We start from the raw sequence: 12,070 nt of genomic DNA on the forward strand, positions 1-12,070 counted from the left end.
TATCCAAAGCAGTAGGTGGTTGGTTATTCATCCCCTAGACACGTCAAGAAAACATCTGCACTGAAAGACAACTTATTAACAATAAAAAGCATCCTTTAATATTCTGTTTGAGGACTTTCAGGTTTTGTAGATGCCAAAATTCCTACTGAAACTGTAAGGGGCATGTCCCTTTCCCCCTCATTTAAAAAGAAAATGGCTTATTTAGCAGAAATGTACTGAATGAGATTTCCCCCTGAAGAATGATCCAGGATATACCACATCTCCTGAATAAGAAGGCATCTTCAGTATTTCTGTCAGCTACAAGTCTTACAAAAAGCTTACAATTTTGGCCATCCTGTCCCATGCAAATTCTCCTTTTCATGAAATCATTTCCTTATAGCTGGTGCTAATTAATATCTTCTTTTCATCAGCCACAGTGCTCTCAGGCACCCTCCTGCCAAGTGGTGCCCAGCCTCCTGAGAGTCTATACCATATGGGAGCTGACTCGCACACACTGAGTAATTTACTTAGCCTTCCTCTGACTCACTCACACGTCATTGTTTGCGTCAGAGTTCATAAATCCTGCTTTGTTGGGGAGAAGATGATTCATGTTCAAGACTCTAGTGACTGAATAAGAAATGAGCTTGTATTATAGTGATGATTGGGAGAACATGTGTCTGAAATATGTAAATTTTCATGGCTGCAGACTATTGCAAACAGACTCTCATATGTTTCAACTTAATAGATTCCAGACAACTCATTATGGGTATGAATTAAAACAAGACTACTGGGGAATAAGAATTTGCCCTAGCCCATGACAAAGCCACGTGGCTCTAAGGATACTCTACGTCAGTATAAATTTTCAGCATGAACTTAGGAAAGGAAAACTTACTTGTTCTTTTAAAACTTTGAGCCAAGTATTTGTACTTCATTAGCACTATTTGTGTCAAGAGCTGAATGCTGAAAATAAGTTTGATGTAGCATATAAAGTGCTGGACCTTAGCTTAGGAAGTCATTGGTTCAAACCCAACCATGGGCACTTAAGATTTGTTTAAGTGTAGGCAAGTCCCCAAACCGCACTAATCCTCCATTTCCTCATCTATAAAACGGGGCCGGCAATAGACTCTACTCACAGGACTGTTGGGAGACTCCATGTGCCACATAAATATCAGCTGGTATTATCATTACTTGTTTTGTGTTTGAGAGGCAGAGTGGTGTGATTGCAAGAGCACTGGTCTTAGCATAAGGGACCTGGCGCAAGCCACTCAACTCCTCTATGACTCATTTTCCTTACCTACCTTTCCTATGACCATTTTCCCTACCTTACCTACGATTTAGAGAGAATACTTGTACTACATTTTGCAGGTTGGGAAGGAAGCACTGGAGAAATTTAAAGCATGCTATAAGAGTAAGGTGTCATTCAGGTTGCTTTAAACCCTCTTAATGTTGTTGTTCAGTTGTTTCTCAGTCGTGTTCGACTCTTCATGAGCTTATTTGGGGTTTTCTTGGCAAAGATGCTGGAGTGGCTTGTCATTTCCTTCTCTAGCTCATTTCACAGATGAGGAAACTGAGGCAAATGGGGTTAAGTCACTTGCCCGGGTCACACAGCTAGTAAGTGTCTGAGGCCAGATTTGAACTCAGGAAGATGAGTCTTCATAACTCCAGAGCCAGCACTCTATCCATTGTGTCACCTAGCTGCCCTCAAACCCTCTTAACAGCACAACTAATTGGCTTTGCTTAACCAGTCAGAGATCTCAATAGGCTCTGAAGACTGGGGCCTAGTTATGAAGTAAATAAAAAGCCACTGACTTTACATGCTATGGCTGTCTTTGGTGCAATTTTTGAGTGACATCATCAGGATCTTTACTTCGTTGACATTATCCTGCTTTCCCCCAATGCTTGCAACTCAGAGAAACTGTAAAAAATTGAGGGCATCTTTATAATGCATCAGAACAACAACTTGAATTCAACTAAATATTCAATTTATAATTAAACATTTTCATGAAAAACTTGAGAAAAGGTGTATGTTTGGTGGCAAGTCAACAATCCAGACAAGCCAGATTTTGCACTGGCTGAGAAAACCTAGACCAACACATGTTCACCCAATTAAGGAGAAGACATAAAGAGAGATGGTGGGGAGCCTCAGTACAGGTACAAACATATGGGAAAATTAAGGGCAGATGTTTTAGTGCTACTTTGTCTCTTCCTAACAGATGCAATATATCATCCACTATTCTATTTTGGTGAGCATAAAACATATTCATAACAAAATAGACACATTTGACAACAAGAGATCATCTTTTTACAAGTCCAAACTCTTAAAAGATGGAGAACTTGAAAGGAGATCTCAGCAGTTTATCATTGGACCTGATGCTTATTTATAGCATGTTTTTTTTAATTGACTGAATCACATCAATTTTCATTAAGATGAAATTAACTGATGAAAAGCTGTTCCTGAATCTTTGAAGAGGTTTGGGTGTTTTTTTGGTTTTTTGAGCAAGTGAATCTGTCTCATAGCATGTTAATGTAAATTACTGTAGTGAATGTCACATTCCCATCTGCCCCTACAATCTGTTAAGATATACAATATACTATTATTTTCAAGAGACCAAAGTTTTTAATCTCTGAGTATTTTTTAAAAGTTTTTCTTGATGAACTATGCACAGCCACAGTCTCTTCTCCCCTAATATTCCATTCCTACCACCTGGCAGTTTGGATTTGAGTGACACCACAGCAGCTAAGAACATTTCAAACCCCAGTAAGTAGCTCACAAAGGCCAATAATAAAAGACTCCTCTCTGATGCTCAAAGGGAGCTTTCTCTCCACTCACTTCTATCCCCATCCTGTGTTTGGCCAATCAGAGCAACGCAGCAAACTCCTGAGCTCACAGTATTCAGCAATCACTGTGGGAAGTCAATATCTTCCACAATGGAATATGGTGCCTAAGAAGGAAATTCTGTTTTTTTTCCCCAGGCTCCATGTTTTACTGGGAATAAGAATTTATACTACACCACAGTGGGGAAGAAAGGGAAGGCTATTTATCTAAAAAAAAAAAGGCTCAGAACACTAGTGCATAGTAGTAAATAGCTCTAGGCCTAAGGTTTTTAAGTTTCCAGAGGGTTAGGTAGATAGGTGCCATTAAGGTGAAGTTTTCACAGTCCTCCCAAACCCGCCAAAATTCACTAGCATATATTTGCACCTTATTTGTATAAGCTGCATTAAAATTGCCTTAATTCAATAAAGCAAAGCAAAGAAAATATAATTATTAAGTCATAATGTTGTAATATGAGAGGCGCTATGGTAGAATTAGAATGCTCTGGAGTCAGATTTTGTTTCAAATCACATTTCTGATGCTTACTACCTGTCTAGTGCAAATAGCACCAAGCCTAAGAGTTTTAATTTTCCAATGAGTTAAATAGATAGATATCTTTAATGTAAAAGTCTCTACATTTCTCCACCTCCTCTCCAAAATTCAGAAATGTGTTTGTACTAATTTTTTAGGTTGAATTAAATTTCCTTTAATTAAATAATTAATATTATTAATAACATAGTTATTAATAATATAATATAACTTAATATGGGAGACAGTGGGGTACAGTGAGAAGAGTATTGGCTCTGGAGTCAGATTTGATTTCAGATCCCACTTCGGATTCCTATTATATCTATGTGAGCAAGTAACTTTTTTCCTCTTTGGACCTTAATCCCATCATTTATCAAATTAGAAAGTTAGGCTAAATGGACTCTAAGTCACCTTCCAGCTCTATGATCCTAATTGTGTCTAAATCCAGTGTAACAACCACCAGAAAAGCTGATCCATGAGGGCCTTATGGAGCATAGGGCCAGTAAACCAATTTCTGAAATTCGAGTTTGGGAATTTCACAGTCCTTTATTTGGGTCAGATTTTATTGCCTTTGGTCAAAAGACATTTCAGAGGAAACTATAGTCTTTTTCACATCTACTCTTCAATACTTCAAAGATCTATGTTTTCATTGGTGTGAGTGTTCTTTCTACCAATAAAGATGACAATCCTTCCCTGCCTCAGTAGACAAGTTCACAAATTATGGCCAAAACAACTCATCACCTTGTAACCGACTTTATATTGAGCCTCTCCCAATTCAGCTAGTCTTGTTCTCAGATGGCAGATGTCACTGGTTCTATATTTAAAGCCATTTCAGCTTGGTAGGACTGGCCAGAATTTGTACTCCACTGGAGTAAGCTTTGAAAATTCACACACACCTCCATTAGTCAGTCAAGAAGCATTTATTAAACACCTACTATGTGCCAGACACTGGGCACATCTGGAGATGCAAAGAAAAGCAAAAACATACACCCTGCTCTCAAAGAGTTCACATCTAATATAGGAGACAACATGCAAACAACTATGTGCATATAACATATATGCAAAATGTGTCAAAAGTAGTCTCAGAGAGAAGGCACTAGCAGTGGGAAAGGATGCCTATGTATTTTGTGACTCCAAATCATTTCTGTCTTGAAGATCCCTGAGAACAGAAGTCAATGGCAGCATTTTTGTTTCCAGACCCTTTCCCTATCCCATACCATCAAAGTACTTAACACTTTACATTCAGGAAGCAGTTAAATCATTACTAGACTCTCCCAACCCTAACATGATTTTAGTCTCTGATTATTTTTGTGTGATTTTTCTGTGAGCACAAAATCTTCAAGAATAAAACTTTTATTACAGAGACAAATTTCCTGCCAACCTAAGTTCAAAAAAACCCTTTTTAAAAATTGCAACAGATACAATTCTTGTGAATTCTCAGGTTCTCAGGCTGAAAACAAATGAGTCTGGGCACAGTGGTTCACACTCCTAAATTTGACACTATTAGTCTATGTAATATATAAATGACTAACCAAGGCTTTGATTTGAGACAAAAGTAGCAAAAAACAATATAGAACTGACACCTTGTAAAATGCCATTTTACTGAAATTTTTCCCACTTTTGGGCTAGTTGTAGCAGTGCTAGAAAGTCTGTGAGCCCATTAGAAGAATCTTGGAACCATATGTGAATAGAGTTTTAGGTTAACTTGTAATCTCTGGCTACTCAAGCCATTCTGAAGTGAGAATTTGGCAATTATCTATCCCCTTCAGCCACAAAGATTGACAACTTGTTAACCTAGCTATGCTTTAACGATAAGTCCAGGGGAGTTGACTGAGACACATGGAAATTAAATAGTGACACATCTAATAAAGTGTCTGGTCTTCATGACTCCAAACCTAGAATGCCATCCACTTCTCTATTCTGCTTCCAACACAGTTTTAATCACACTTTGGAGTGATTTCCAAGTCTCTATTTTACTTCATCCACTGTGGGCATGGCAAAGAAAAAAACCAACAAAAACAACAAAACAGTAAACTAATTCAAAATTCTGGATGCTTTAGTCCAAGGTTGAATCAGTCTAATTTAGTTCTGTTAGAGATAATGACAATAATAGCATCTCCAAAGGAGTGATTTCTGTGGTTAAATAGCATTCATACAAAGAGGAAAAAGTGAGTTTATGCACAAGATTTATGTACCCAAATGAAATTTGGTGAAGTATCATCTTTACAGCCAACTGAGATCTTAGGAAAACTGGAGTTGGGGAACACTGTCACTCCTCAGGTTTATATCTCAAGGTAGGCCTCCATTGTTTGTCTGAGGAACTAACTACCTGTCACAAGATTAGCTCATAGCTAGAGAGGGAGCTGAGAAGAGGGCAAGGCTGCAACCAAAGATGGTTTCCTATATTCCATTTTTTTTAATACGATCTCTAGCAAGTGTCAGTGATATTTCACCAATTTTATTGGCTTTTTAGTTGTCATAGGGTAATAATATATGGGAAAGATTTTATCTGTTCTCTGAACTGTATTTTGGGAGGTGTGAATATTCTAACTGGCGAAGGTACAAAGAGTGAAGAAATGGAAGGGGAGAAATAATCTGCTCTTTGCTAACTTTGCAAATTCATTAAGTCTGTTCTAGTAGAGATAAAAGGCCTGCATTCATGTTATTGACCGGATTCTGAGAAACTTTACCAGAACACAGGTTCTCAGGCCTCTGAAAAAGTGACCATCAGCTCATGGGGGCCTTCATACAAAAACAAAGAATAAATGTTCCACTAGGTTAGTTGGTGGTCTGAATTTCTAATTAATTCAATATTCCTTAATCAGTATCTTGACTCTAAAGTGTTCTATAAGTAAAATGATTAAGACACTGACTGAAGAGATTTTTTTTTTAGTATTTCATAAATTAGGATGTAATATATCTGAGATGGACCAGTAGACCAGTATTGGGGATTAGAATAGTCTCTAACACAAGGGAGGAGAGGGAAAATCCATCTGTTGAAGAAAACAAAATTATATGTTGGCTACTCATGTTTGTTAATCACCAACAATTTTTCAACTCTCTGTATCATTACCTTTGTAGATAAATCTTCATTCTATTGCTTACTTATGTAGATTCAAAACATTATTTAATTTGATTCAAATATATTTTAGTCCAAAATTAATTGAAAAGGCATCTATAACATCCACTTCCACCCATGCAAAGTGTAAAGGTTTCCCAAGGGCTCAGCCCAGTGTTGCATTTTGTATTTTTAGACAGAAGTGTGATTCCTGACTGGCTGACAGAATGTGGGGCATCATGCAATGATATGTGAGGGAAATTGTTGGCCAGCTCATCTGAAAAGCAATTGAAGAGAGGCACATCACAAAAGACAAAGAACAGACTTTTGAATAGTAGGCTAGACTCTAGCAGCTAGAGAGATCTCCTTGGAGGGGAGGCTAGCTTCCCATCATGTTCCTTGAATACCTGTGCTTGCAACTCTAGAGAATGCTAAGGGCAGGCCTCCCAAAGTGAGATCATTCTCTCTTTCCTTGGTTTAGTTAAAGTGTCTTATCTCACGCCCAGATAAATGAAAAGCTCCTTTACTTTTTTATATTATTTTGTTTATCCTAATTTGAATAATTTCCATGATGTCTGTTTACTGTTTCACTTGGCTAAGAGGGTTTACTCATTATTTGTTACTTGTAATGGTCTTTTGAGTAGTCAACATTTGGTGAAAGAGAACTCAGGTGGGAATACTAAGCTGTTATCTTCCTCTTGAAAGCAAGCAAGGAAAATGGTGTTGATGCTCAACTCCAATATTGTACCTCATAGACTCACAGTCATGTGATGTGAAGTAGATAGATTCTAGTTCTAGCCTAATACTTCTCTTGGGGATAGGAGGCTATAGGAGAGATCGCTCCATTGTGACAGTTGTGGATCCTGCCTGCCCCACCTTGGTGAATGACTGTCTACGCACAGACTTCTCTCCTCGTATCTGCAAATGTGGCGATAACAGCATTCCTTGAAGATGGAGAAACCCAATTTTCAGTTCAGATATCTCCCTATGATACACATGAGCCAAACTATTTTTATATATTTGGACAAAACACACACCTATATCTTGCACATATTAAAAATTACAAAAGAGAAGATAATATTTATATGATTAATCCTATAGACTTTTAACTTGGAATAGTTTCCAAAAGACACTTCGATATTTGATGGCTATGGTTTCTCTGAAGACATTGTTGGTTTTGAAAATGTGTATTTGGAAAAATTTACTCATTTTAAAGACATTCTGCTTCAACTTAGAAGCTGTATTCAGTAGTCACCCAACCACAGCTAATAAAAAGAAACCTGGGAAGTGGAGCCAATCTCAGATAACTGACAGATAAAATCTCCAGCTGACAAGTAGCATCAGAAAAGTGAGGGCAGCAAACTGATAGACATTCTCTGAAACTCAGACCTTTCCTGTCACCCCAGGATCAAGCCATTCAGTCTGACTCGGATTATAATAGTAGCTAACATTTATAGAGCACTCATTATGTAGCAGACATTGTGCTAAGGGCTTTAAAAATATTATCTCATTTGATGCTCGTGACAATTCTGGGAGGTAGGGGGTATTATTATCCCCATTTTACAGATGAGGCAAACAGAGATGAAACAACTTGCCCAGGGTCACACATCTAGCAAATGTCTGAAACTGAATTTGAACTCGACATCTTCCTGACTCCAGGCCCAGAGCTCTATCTGCTGAGCCACCTATGCTAAATTTGGCCTTTGCTCCCATTCCTGTTTCTACACTGGAGGGGGAAGGCAAGGCAATTGGGGTTAAGTGACTTGCCCAAGGTCACACAGGTAGTAAGTGCTTCAAGCGTCTGAGGCCGGATTTGAACTGAGGTCTTCCTAACTCCAGGGCCGGCGATCTAATCACTGTGCCACCTAGCTTCCACCTCTCCTGCCCTGCAAGAAAGCCCTTACCTCTCTAGGCACCAACTCTGGTTCTGTGTGACCACACCCACTTTTCAATCCTCTCCCTATGTGAGTGGGGGATTTTTTTCTCCCCGGCCTGGAAAGCATTCAGGCCCATGCCCCAGATTTTCCTTAGAGTGAGTCAAGAGAAACAGTACCATTCTCATATGATTACATAAAATATGTTTGAAAACATTTTTACAAGAAAAAAATGTAACATGGCATCAGAGTGTCATAAAGACACATATATGGTTTTAAGAACCTTATCAAAGCAAAGTTTTACTCAATGGAGCATGGCGATTTTCCTAAGCAGTTTTGAGTTTCTGCATCTGTGAGCATGAAGAGGCTCTTGGGGAGTGGTATGTACCAGAAGATGTAGTTTCTGTGTATCCATTGGCTTTGGTTAAAAGTTTTTGTTACAAGGAAAGGTTCATTGGGGTTGGGGATTAAGGGAAATGATTGTAGTATAAAAACAAAAAGCCACAATGAAACTTATTTTTAAAGGAAAAACAGACATTGGGGACAGTTTTAGAAGTAGCAAGTGCACATTCAGGAAATATATTGAAGGGCATAATAAGCCCACTATTAAAAGTTTTAATGCTTCAACACTCCCTGGTTGTATGACATCATCCATTTGTATTCTCTCCTCTGGTGCAGATTGCAACCTACCAAACCATGTAATGTTTGTTGGAAATTATTATCTTTATTTGGAGGGTGAGGGAGGGTCATGGAAGAGTTTGGAACCTGATCTCCAGAACAAACTAAGTATATACAAATGAAACAATCTCCTGAACACAAAGAAAGGACAAACATCTTTGAACTAAGCAGAAGGCATGGATTTCTTTCCTAACCAAATTAGATCACATACTATTATGCAAAATACCAAAAGGAAAACAAAGCTAAAGTCCTAGACCCTGAAACATTACTATACAATATGTCATTAAAACTAGGACTTAGATTTTTTTATTTTAAGTGAAGCCTGGTTTCCAAGCTTGAAGAAGAAACCATTATTTATTTATATGTTTTTAAATGTCCATTGCTGAAAACTCAGGGTACACTTAAAACAATTACACTTTTTCAAAAAAACATAAAAATCCATGAAACTAGGCCCCCAAATAGGAACAGGATTGCAATCACCCAAGAGGTAATCATAGAGGGAAAACAATTATTTTCTCCATGTCCTGGAATTCAATACCCTGGGAATCCATCAAATCAGGACAGAGAAATAGTTACAAAAGTGTGGGCCAGCCACAAAATAGGTCCTGAATGAGTCTAGTTCCTGTTAATATAAATCTGGAAACCAGAGAGGAATTGGCCCTGGTTTCCTGGAGAAAATATGGAAAGAGAGATGAGTTCCAGAAAAATGAGGTAACAATGGAATGGGCCTTTGTCATTAGAACCAAGGCCTCTCTGATAGGCACTGATTCCTGTGGTTTGTTAGATCTTACCCTACATGAATACTTGAAGGTAATTTCTTCACCAATGCAGATGGCAACAACGCAATAATTCGATAGATATTCTCTGAGACTTGCTAGAGATTAAAAATTGATCCCCTTTTGGTCAACCTGGTGGTGAAACTCTGTACTTAATTAGACCAATCTTCAGGCAATAAATACCTATCTTTGGACCCTTACTGAAGTCATTCTAGCTTGATATATATATATATATATATATATATATATATATATATATATATATATATATATATACACACACACACACATTTATATATGTGTGTGTGTGTGTTTGTATGTATGTATGTATGTATGTATGTATATGTATATGTGTATATATACGACCATTGCCACAATTACCACCATGCCCAAGAAAAAAGCTGAATGCTAAAGGAGATGAGACCAAGGTTAAAGATAACTCACAGAGGAGACTGGCATAGTTATCTGCCAGACCTACCCCTGCTAAGCCAGAATCCAAACCCCAAAAAGACTGAGAGGAAAAGAAGTTACCCAAAGAAAAAAAAGGAAAACCAGTGTTAGTAAGGTTGGTAACAACTCTACAGAAATTAGAGATGCCAAAACATGCCAGGCACAAAAATCTGAAAGTACTACAGATATCAAGTGAATCATATGAATTTGTCCTAACTACTTTTGGTAACTGTAAATTTTTAAATATCATTATGTTTTATAAAAATCTAGAATTTTATTTTGTATAAGATAGTGAGTATTCTGCTGATGTAATCCTGATAACCCTCCCCACCCCCTAGGGTCAACTTAGAAAAGGGACCATTAGTTTATTTTCATAGAATCACAGAATTAAAAAACAGTGTCGAGAGATTTTCTTCTACAATATCCACAGTAAGGAGATATCGGACCTCCATTTGAAGACCTACAGTGACACATCAGTTCATGATACAATCCTTTTTTTTCTTTTTGGATGACAGTAAATGTTAGAAAGATTTCCCCCTTTTATGTTAAGCCTTTTTGGAATATGCCGTTATAGAATTATCTATCGCTACTAGTTCTGGTGTGAATTCAGTAAGACAGGCAGAATGTCTTTCCCACATGACAATATTTTAAACACTTACTGCTATTATAATCCACCTTTTTTGTTTTTTTATTATTATTTATTTAATATTTTTAGTTTTCAACATTTTCACAAGAGTTTGAATTTTAAATTTTCTCCCCATTTCTACACTCCCCCCCCACTCCAAGATGGCATATATTCTGATTGCCCCATTCCCCAGTCAGCCCTCCCTTCTGTCACCCTACTCCCTGCCCCCATCCCCTTTTCCCTTACTTTCTTGTAGGGCAAGATAGATGTTTATGCCCCATTGCTTGTATATCTTATTTCCTAGTTGCATGCAAAAACTTTTTTTTGAACATCTTCTTTTAAAATTTTGAGTTCCAAATTCTCTCCCCTCTTCCCTCCCCACCCACCCTCCCTAGGAAGGCAAACAATTCAACATAGGCCACATGTGTATCATTATGCAAAACCCTTCCACAATACTCATGTTGTGAAAGACTAACTATATTTTGCTCCTTCCTATCCTATCCCCCTTTATCCAATTTTTTCCCTTGACCCTTTCCCTTTCCAAAACTGTTTGCTTTTGATTACCTCCTTCTCCCTTCTATCATTCCCCCCTTTTTTTAATCTCCTTCCTCCTTCTTTCCTGTGGGGTAAGATACCCAACTGAGTGTGTATGTTATTCCCTCCTCAGGTCAAATCTGATGAGAGCAAGATTCACGCATTCCCCCTCACTGGTCCCCTCTTCCCTCCCAACAGAACTGCTTTTTATTGCCACTTTTATGTGAGATAATTTACCCCATTCTATCTTTCCCTTTCTCCCTCTCTCAATATATTCCTCTCTCATCCCTTAATTTGATTTTTTTAGATATCATCCCTTCATATTCAACTCACCCTATGCCCCCCCTCTCTTTCTATATATATATACACACATATATATGTATGTATGTATGTATATGTATATGTATATATATACACATATATATATGTATGTATGTATGTATGTATATTCCCTTCAGCTACCCTAATACTGAGGTCTCATGAATCATACACATCATCTTTCAATGTAGGAATGTAAACAAAACAGTTCAACTTTAGTAAGTCACTTATGATTTCTCTTTCTTGTTTACCTTTTCATGCTTCTCTTGATTCTTGTGTCTGAAAGTCAAATTTTCTATTCAGCTCTGGTTTTTTCACTGAGAAAGCTTGAAAGTCCTCTGTTTTATTGAAAGTCTTTATTTTGCCTTGGAGCATGATACTCAGTTTTGCTGGGTAGGTGATTCTTGGTTTTAATCCTAGCTCCATTGACCTCCAGAA

This window comes from Trichosurus vulpecula, chromosome 1 (assembly GCF_011100635.1).
Source record: "Trichosurus vulpecula isolate mTriVul1 chromosome 1, mTriVul1.pri, whole genome shotgun sequence".
NCBI lineage: Eukaryota > Metazoa > Chordata > Mammalia > Diprotodontia > Phalangeridae > Trichosurus > Trichosurus vulpecula.